We start from the raw sequence: 10,666 nt of genomic DNA, 5'->3' as shown, positions 1-10,666 counted from the left end.
CGTGCCCCTTAAATTATTAATGAATATTAATTATAGTAATTAATGAATATTGAAACCCACATCTACGTACATAATACATCTAGAATAATCTCATCTCTCCTTCAGCTTCAACCCTAAATTTATTTTATTCATCTCTCATCATTTTCTTTCTCTCTTCTTCAGGGTTATCACAACCTTTTTTCTCTCTTTTCTCTTCTCTTTCTCATGAAGATTCTTTTGGATCTAAACCGATCCATATCTTTCCTCTACTGAAATTGTTGTTTTGATCCCCTTTTGACATTAAGGTATGGTTCACTATTGCTTTTTCATTCTCTTCTTCTTCTTTGCAAGTTATTTACATTTATTTTTTATTTAATTATCATTTACCCATATCATATTTATTTAAAAAATTTGAAGAAACTTCTAAGTGTTGAACAAATGAATCGAGAATTTTTATTACAATATACAGAAAAAGTTATCTGTTGGGAGAAGTTTAAAAGCCTTATTGGCAGTATCATTTTTTATTTCTTTATTGTTGATGTTATTATTGATAATGTTGGTGGGGTTGTCATTGTTTGAACTTGTGGTGTGGTGTTGTTGATGGTGTTGGAACAAAGGATATTCCTTCTTTATTGTTGATGATGTTGCTGATGGTGTTGGAACAAATGTTGTTGTTTTTTTCTTTGTTGTTGATGTTTTTTATTTATTGTTTATTTACAGTTTATATCGTTGTTGATGTTGCAATAGAAAGAGCAACTGTTGAAATAAATCAAACCACCAACAAGGCTGGTTTGATGTATTCCAATAGACTCCACATTTGTTACAACAGATTCCACATCTGTTGCAACAGACTCCACATCTATTGCAACAGACTCCACTTTGTTTCAATAAACTCCACATCTTTTGCAACAGACTTTACATATGATACATCAGACTCTACATCTATTATAACAGACTTCACATCTATTGCAACAGACTCTACATCTGTTGTAACAGATGGATAACGTTCTTTCTTTGACATTATTTTTTCCTCTTTTTTGTAGATATAAGAAACTGAAAGTTGATCAACTTTTTTTCGACTAACATAAGAGGCTGCAGTAAAGATGGGTTCAAAGGAATAAGTTGCATGCATATGGAACCACTTCATATATGGGAGGTATGTATTACTGATAATGTTATCGTGGAAACACACATAGAGTACACTGATTTTGTGAATGTTATTTTTACCGATTAGTCATTAATCATTCAAACAAGATACCTGTATTTTTACAGTTAAGATTAGAAGGTCCAAATTGATAAGGCTGAGGGACCATGAATATGGTTTTGATACCCTGTTAAGATTTAATGTCGGTTGTTGCTCATGTTTATATGTCAAGCATTGTGAAGTGATCTAGTTTTGGTGTCATTATAAAGAGATTTAATAGCGATTGGACTAACTTTTAGGGTGCATTGGACTCTGAGAAGGCCTTCAAAGCCTAGCACTGCATCAAACAAGAATAAAAAAACAATATAGTTATTGCCCTAGCCCAAATTTATATGGTTGGATTGCTCGGGGTAATGATTAAATACCAAAGATGAGGTAGGAGAATGCCTTTGAGGGAAAATGGGTGGTTGATGAAAGACTATATCATTTGAGAGCTAATTAAAGAGTATACATAAGATAGAAAGTAACTTCTAGCGAATCTGGCCAATGAAATTATCTTAAAACAAGAGAAATCTATATCAAGTGCAAATATGAAATTGTATCTGGTAATGAAAAATCCGTCTGTTGTTTCTCTAAGAGAAAAATATGCAGATGGTCATTTGTCTAGGGAATTGCGTCTAGGTAGCATTGTTAGGATTATAACCTATATTCTACATAAAAGCAGAAGACCAAGAAAGCAGCCTTACAGGCATCGAGGGTTGAAATTATGTACAGTGAGTCTAGAAAACTTGCGCCAATAGCAACTGCAGTTAAAGTAAAGAATCTAAGCGAAGGCGGCAATTTCTGAATTTTAAATTGCACCCTATGCCTTCTTGTTTGTGGTTACGATTAGGCCCACTGCTGTTGACCTGATCGAAACCATAAACGAGATTGAAAGACAGATTGAGTTTCATTACTTCCTTAGCAATTTGGATTAATTGATTGTGTTTTCTTGCCTTAGCATGATTTCAACATTCCTTGGAGAAGATCAGAGGCTTGCTGTAGTATGTGAATTTTGATAATTTTCAAGCTTGTCTTCAGCTTTTTGATTCGGTCTTTAAGTTTATCGTTGCCATCTTTGAAGTTGGTATAGAGTTCCTGATCTCTTGTGAGCTCGATCAGGAACAATTTCTCCTTCGAAGTTGTGGCATTGAAGAAGGTCTTCAGAACACTTTCTTCAGAAGCCTTAAAGGATACATGGAGGGTCGTTGTATTTATTTTAGGTCAAAATATATTGATGTACATTGAAGATGTGGTCCCAACAATTGAATAACTCACTTTTATCGAGCGTTGCTCAATACATCTTGCTCAACCAACCTTCAAGATATTTGATAAATTAATAAGCAAGAAGTTACATAATATTTGATCTAAACTGACTCTACAACCCTATCAAACGTTACGTAACTTCAGGCTCATTACCCTATCAAAAAGCTTTGCCCGAGTTAGTGGACAAATCAAACGAGCTCAATCTCTCATCCTTTCTGTTGATCGCTCTTCTCCAATATAGATGACAATATATCTGGTACGCAAAAGTCTACACCATCACCAGAAATGCTTGCCATAGCAAAAGTGGCATTATCAACTCCTCTGTCTTGCACAAGTATCTGAAAAGGAAATATTTCAACTTCTCTATCTTGCACTATTCAGCAATGTACAAGGGCAACAAAAGAACAACATGAGCTAAAAAAAGGTAAGAAGATAGAAAGGGGAGGAATATGAAGGGCAAACTGAATCCTAGATTTAGTTTTCCCTTCATATTCCTTCCTTTTCTATCTTCTCACCTTTTTTAGCTCATGGTGTTCTTCTGTAGCCCTTGTACATCGCTCAATCATGTAAGACAGAAGAGTTAAAATTTTTCATTTTTGGATACTTATGCAAGACAGAGGAGTTGATAATTCCACTTTTGCTATGGCAAGCATTTCTGGTGATGGTGTAAACTTTTACATGCCGGATATCTTGTCATCTATATTGGAGAAGAGCGATCAGCAGAAAGCCTGAGAGATTGAGGTCATTTGATTTGTCCACTAACTTGGGAAAAGCTTTTTGATAGGGTAATGAGACTGAAGTTACGTAATGTTTGATAGGGTTGGTAAAGTTGGTTTAGATCAAACATTACGTAACTTCGTGCTTATTAATTTATCAAATCTCTTGAAGGTTGGTTGAGCAAGATGCATTGAGAAACGCTCGATAAAAGTGATCTATTCTACTGTTGGGACCACATCTTTAATGTGCATCAATATATTTTGACCTAAAACAAATACAGCGACCCTCCATGTATCCTTTAAGGCTTCTGAAGAAAGTGTTCTGAAGGCCTTCTTCAATGCCACAACTTCAAAGGAGAAACTGTTCCTGATCGAGCTCACAACAGATCAGGAACAACTCTCTACCAACTTCAAAGACGACAACGATAAACTTGAAGACCGAATCGGCAAACTGAAGGCAAGCTTGAAAATTATCGAAATTCACATACTACAACAATCCTCTGATCTTCTCCAAGGAATATTGAAAGCATGCTAAGGCAAGAAAACACAATCAATTAATCCATATTGCTAAGGAAGTATGACACTTAATCTGTCTTTCTATCTCGTTTATGGTTCCGATCAGGTCAACAGCAGTGGACCTAATCAAAACCACAAACAAGAAGGCATAGGGTGCAATTTAAAATTCAAAAATTGCCGCCTTCACTTAGATTCCTTACTTTAACTGTTGTTGCTATTGGTGCAAGTTTTCTAGACTCACTGTACATAATATCAACCCTCGATGCTCGTAAGGTTGCTTTCTTGGTCTTCTGCTATTTTCTATAGGTGATAATCCCAACCATGCTACCTAGTTGCAGTTCCCTATCAAAGTGTCCATCTGCATTTTTTTCTTTTAGAGAGACAACAGACGAATTTACATTATCAGATACACTTTCATATTTGCACTTGATTCAGATTTCTCACATTTTAAGATAATTTCATTATCCAGATTTGCTAGAAGTTACTTTCTACCCTATGTCTCTTCTTCAATTAGCTCTCAGATGATATAGTCTTTCATTAACTCCTCTTTCCCTTGTGGGCATTCTCCTTTGGCTCCTTTTGGTGTATAATCATCTTCTCGATCAACCCTTCTATATAAATTTGGGCTAGGGGAATTTTTATTGGTTTTTCGTTCTTATTTGATGTAGTGCGAGGCTTCGAAAGCCTTCTCATAGTCTAATGCACACTTAAATTTAAGTCCAATCGCTATTGGATCTCTGCAATAACACCAAATATTGATCCTTTCTCAAAACTTGACATGCATAAATACGAGCAACAACCATCAGTAATTCATAATAGGGTATCTGCACCATCTTCATGGGGCCCTCAGCCTTATCAATTCGAACCCATCAGACTTAACTATACAATGTAGGATCTTGTTTGAATGATCGGTGCCTAATCGGTTAAAAACTGCATTCACAAAAACATTGTACTTTATGCATATTGTCCCGATGACCTTATCAGTAATACTTAACTCCCACAGATGACAGTAGATCTATCTATTTGCATGTACCTTATTATTCCTAGCCCATCTATGGGTTAAATTGAATAAACAGATGACTAGCAAGTTGCAACAGATGCCACATCTGTTTAAATTGTGAAATAATTGTAGACATCTGTTATGATAGATGATCAATCTGTTGCAATATATGACATATCTGTTGGAAAAGCAAATAGATATATACATCTGTTGCAACAGATTGTCAATATGTTATAAGTTATCTGACAGATGGAATATATTTTACAACAGATTACCCATCTGTTAGATTTATTCTAAAGCAATTTTCTTTTCTTTCCAAAATATATTAAAAGATAAAATATTGTATTTAGATCTATTTTTTAATTTCTATATTCAAAAAGTCACCAGTTTTATTTAATCAAAGGATATGAACAACATGGCTTTTTGTTTGACTAACCCCTTTCAATTCAATTATTTATAAATAGGTCCCTCCTTACTCACTCATTCATTCTACTACACTTACAATACAAATATGGCTGATCCATATTCGTACAAGAAGATTTATATTGAGTCCTTATGGGAACTTCAAAGGCAATTTGATGAACTATAGAGAATTTGGCCGATTTCAGAGCAAGGCTGAGGAGGGCTCTGCTGCTGTCGGATAAAAATTGTCCGGTTGACAAGAATAATAGTAGTAGTAGTAATAATAATAGTAATGATAATAATAGTAGTAGTAATAATAATTAGGTTATGTTTTTTATTTTAGTGTATGTATTATTTTTCTCCTATTGTAAATCGGATCTACCCATGGGATTCAAAAATCTATGTTTAGTGGTCGACTTTGAATTTTTAATTCTTATGTAGTATTTAATTATCATTCTATTTATTCCTTATTCTTAACATGTCGATGGTTGGTGGTAGGGATTGAGCATTTGTGGCAACAGAGGTTAATCTGATGCGACAAATCGACCATATGTTGCAATAGATGGTTATTAATAAAAAAGGGTTATTGTTATTGAGAGGGTGAAAACATGACTTTTCGATTATTTAATATGAAAAATGATTCGTAAATAAATAATAAGGAAATAAATGATAAACACAATTTATAACCGTAAAAGAACGGTTATTTCATTTTAATAAATAATCGAGACTTTTCACCATTTTTGTTTTTAAATTTATTTTTTAAAATTATTTATTTATTATATAATTAAAAAAAAGTCACAATATTGGATTAATTAATTAACTTATATGATGATTGTTAAGAAAAAAGTCACGGCTGCTCACCTTTTTCTTAACAATCATCATATAAGTTAATTAATTAATCTGATATTGTGGTTTTTTTAATTATATAATAAATAAATTATTTAAAAAAATAAATTTAAAAATAAAAATGGTGAAAAGTCATGACCAGTTATTAAAATCAAAGTGATTGTTTGTCTAAAACATATTCAACAATGTTGTTGATGCATCAAAGACCCCATTTGTTGCGACTGATGTATCAGCTGTTATAAAAAATCAAAAAAGCTATTAAAACAGATCGTCCATTTGTTGCAACAGATGGTATATCTATTGCAACTGATGGTTTATCTAATTCAACAGATATACAATTTGTTGCTAGAACTCAATAAAAATGGTTATTATTTTATTAAAGAAACAGTTATTGAAAAGATGTTTTTTTTTAATTTATATATTAAAAAGTCAACAAATTTGGATTAATGATATGATGATAATTTTTTTAAGAAAAAGTTAGATTATATGATGCAACAGATAGATTATCTTATGCAACAGATTCTCTATTTATTGAAACAGATGGTATATCTGTTGTCACAAAGGAGTTATCTTATGCAACAGAAATAGAATCTGTTGTCACAACTCAATAAAAATGGTTCTTAGAAAGAACTAATTAATAATAATAATCTGAAAAGTCATGACTTATCATAATATTTCTTAATTTACTTAAAGTCATAACTTTTCACAGTAGTAAAAAATGTAATTAATAAATGGAGGTGAACAGTTAGATTAAATGTTGCAATAGATAGATTATCTGATGCAACAGGTTCTCTATTTATTGCAATAGATAGTATATATGTTGTCACAAATGACTTATCTGATGCAACAGATATAAAATCTATTGTCAGAACCCAATAAAAACAGTTCTTGGAAAGAACTAATCAATAATAATAATCTAAAAAGTCATGACTTATCAAAATATTTCTTAATTTAATTAAAGTCATAACTTATCACGGTAATAAAAAATGTAATTAATAAATAGAGGTGAACAGTTAGATTATATGTTACAACAGATAGATTATCTTATGCAACAGGTTCTCTATTTGTCGCAACAGATGATATATATGTTGTCATAAATGAGTTATCTGATGCAACAAATATAAAATCTGTTGTCACAACTCAATAAAAATGGTTCTTGAAAAAAACTAATTAATAATAATAATCTAAAAAGTCATGACTTATCACAATATTTCTTAATTTAATTAAGTCATAGCTTTTCACAGTAATAAAAAATATAATTAATAAATAGAGGTGAACAGTCGTGCCTTTTTGTCACTCATTCAAATTCAATCCTCTATAAATAGGTCCCTCCTTACTCATTCGTTCATTCAACTACACTCTAGTTATTTATTGCATCTTGTCTTTAATATTACACCTTCCACCGCTTTCTCTGCCCGAACTCAGGTAAGTTTTTTTTTTCCAATTTGTAGTATATGTTGTATCACATTCGGATATTCTTTTCTTTAATTTTGTTTTTACATTTTTTGTCAATTCATATGTGTTCTAGATATGGCTGATCTAGTGTAGGACATGGCTTTTCTACAAGACTCCATGAATGAACTTCGGATGCAGGTTTGTGACCTGCAATGAGAACTGGGAGCAGTTAGAGCAAGGATGCTCTGTGAGATCCGACGACTGAGGAGGGCCTTGCTGCTACCTATGGAAGATTGGCCGGCTGGCGATAATAATAATAATAATAATAATAACAATAATTAGATTATTATTTTCTTTTAGTCTCGTCTATGTAATGTATTTTTATTTGTTTTAATTTAATAAAAAAATTAGGTTTGATCAACTTTCACGTTTTAATTCATATTTAATTTTTATTCTGTCTACTATCTTCTTAACAAACATGTCAACGATTGGACATAAGAAATAATTTTCAATCCAGTAGCAATAGCAAGATTTATCTATTGGGTTTGTGGCAGGGGCTGATTTGTGTTGTTCCAAATAGATTACTCATATGTTACAACCGATACGCAGTCTGATGCAACAGATAATCAGACTGATGCAATAGATAACTAGTCTGTTGCATGGCTTTGACATTGTAATTCATACTCCCTCCATCTCAAATTATTTGTCCCAAATTGAGATGACATATTGATTAAGAAAAATAATTAATAACATGCATAGTTTACCATAATACCTCTATTAAATGATGTTTACATTTTAATTTGAAGAAAAAGTGATTAATGCAAAGGGTAAAACATAGAATTTTTTTATCTCTTCTTGACTAATAAAAAACGATAAGTAAAATGAGAAATCAAATTAGGAAATTTGGGATGAGTAATTTAAGATAGAGGGAGTATTTAATTTTCATTCTGTATATTATATTCTTAACAAACATGTCGACGATTGAACGTAAGGAATAATTTTGAATCCAGTTTGCATAGCAAGAGTTAAAACATATTGGTTATCTGTTGGGTTTGTGGTAGGGGATAATTTGTGTTATTCCAAATAGATAAATCATCTATGGCAATAGATAAGCAGTCTGATACAACAGATATTCAGTCTGCTGCAACAGGTAATCCATCTGATGCAACAAATAATCAATCTGATGTAACAGATAACTAGTTTATTGTAATAGATAAATCTTTGATTGCAACAGATTACTTGTAACGCACTGATTTTCTGAAATCGGAATACCACACGGTTCTCATAATATCAAAGGACCACAAGCTAACCCTTTTTCTGATATCTGTACCTGAGCACTGCATAATATACTAAAATAAATATGGAAAACTGACAAAATCTTGCCATAAGGTTCAAAACATCTAAAAATACTCAAAACTAGAAAAAATTAAATACTGATGCATTTGTCCGAAAAGCCTCTAAACCATCTAAACTGTGGAGTTGGTGGGACATGTCCCTAACTAACTCTGTCTATCGAAAATAAACTGAGTCTAATGCCATAATAAAATAAGGATCATTCTCGAATGATAAGGACTCACTACTAAGTCAACTGCTACTGGCTGAGTCTAGACTGCTAAGGGTGCCCTGGCTCTCATTCTTCTTGTAACACCCCATATTCAAGTACGTGTATTGGTGTATTCAAGTACGTGTATTGGTCTTATTTATATGGAATTAATTTATTTTATTTTATTTATACAGGAATTTGCTCGTTGATGGTTTCATGCGAAGGTTATTGAATAAGTTTTCCAACGATATAAAGATTTCCAAAAAACGGGTAGGTTTTGAATATAATTGAGCACAGTCAAATTATAAAACGGTGGTCGGGATATTTGGGAATAGTAAATGTGCAGGAAAATTTCCTGCACACAAACTACTGAGGCCAGCCGAATTTTTGGATCAACTTCGAACGATCATAAATCCCTTAATATAATGAACCGGGAGATCTGCGACAAATGAAAAGAAATATCTTTGAGTCTTCTTTCCAATGCAATTGGTTTCATCCAAATCCAACGTCTGAGTAAGGAGTTATACTCGTTTTACTTCAGCCTATCAAAATAGATTTTTAGGGTCAACTTTAAACGATCATAACTCCTTGTACAGGACGAACTGGGTGGCCTACTTTATATAAAATGAAAACCCTTTGAATTATCCTTCCAAGGATACCAATTTCACCCAAATCCGATAATGGAGCAAAGAGTTATGGTCGATCTACTTTAACTTATCAAAACAGTCCACCAAAGGACAGATTTGACATTATTTAAATGTTAAAGGCATTTTGGTCATTTCCTATTATATTATGGACGGGAATATGTGTATATATACATGTATATGAGTTCAAAAACTCATTTTCATCATCAATCATTGAGGAAGAACAAACCCTAGACAAATTTGACCTTTAAATTACTTTTGATTCAACCGTAGAAATTCAAAGTAATCCAATAACTACGTTTGTCATCTCGAGAGCTTCGAACGGCACCTATTATTTGTGCAAACAGGATTGCATAATCAAGAGGTGAATTCTAAGGTATGAGTATTGTTTGCCTTTGTTCTTTTCTATATGTATATGTGTGATAGAGGATTATATGTATTGGTTGTTATTGAAAGGTGATGGAAATAGGGTTATGGACTATTTTGCATGGTTTGGTTGTATTAAATTATGGAAGGTGGATATGATAATTGAGTTATGGATGGTGGATATGGTAATTGAGTTATGGAAGGTGGATATGGTGATATACTATTGAATTGATGATTATTTATGTCTATGGCTCAATTTGGTTTAATGGATTGGTTGGAAGGATAAATGAATCCAAACTTGATATTGGAGGATGTTGTATGAATATGCATGGCATGTGAATGTAATTGGAGTATAAGAGGGTTAAATTGACACCCTTTATGGTGTAATTAAGGCTTATTACTTAACCACTAGTTTGGTGAATTCAAATAATTGAATTGTGACGTTTGGTTGCTAATACGAGATTGTTATATATGTTCATTGTAGATAAGTAATTCGAAAAGACGGGAAGTCCATTTGGGACTAGTATTGAAGGTTGACAGTCAGGTATGTAAAGCATACTCTATACCATATCTTTGGCCTGAAAGTGAACAATTGTTCTATTAAGAAAGTTTCCAAAGTTATTCAGTAACATGTGATCCATAATGGTTTTGTATGATGTCCTACATTACCAATGAACTTGTTTCCACCCTACAAGATGTCAAGACATTCCAATACTTACTTGTTTTTCAAATCTTACATGTTTATTGCACTAATGAATGTCAAAAGGTATCCGGTTACTCAAACAAGATCATGTGCTATTAATGACTCCA

The sequence above is a fragment of the Capsicum annuum genome, chromosome 9 (assembly GCF_002878395.1).
Source record: "Capsicum annuum cultivar UCD-10X-F1 chromosome 9, UCD10Xv1.1, whole genome shotgun sequence".
NCBI lineage: Eukaryota > Viridiplantae > Streptophyta > Magnoliopsida > Solanales > Solanaceae > Capsicum > Capsicum annuum.
This window is presented reverse-complemented; position numbering follows the sequence as displayed.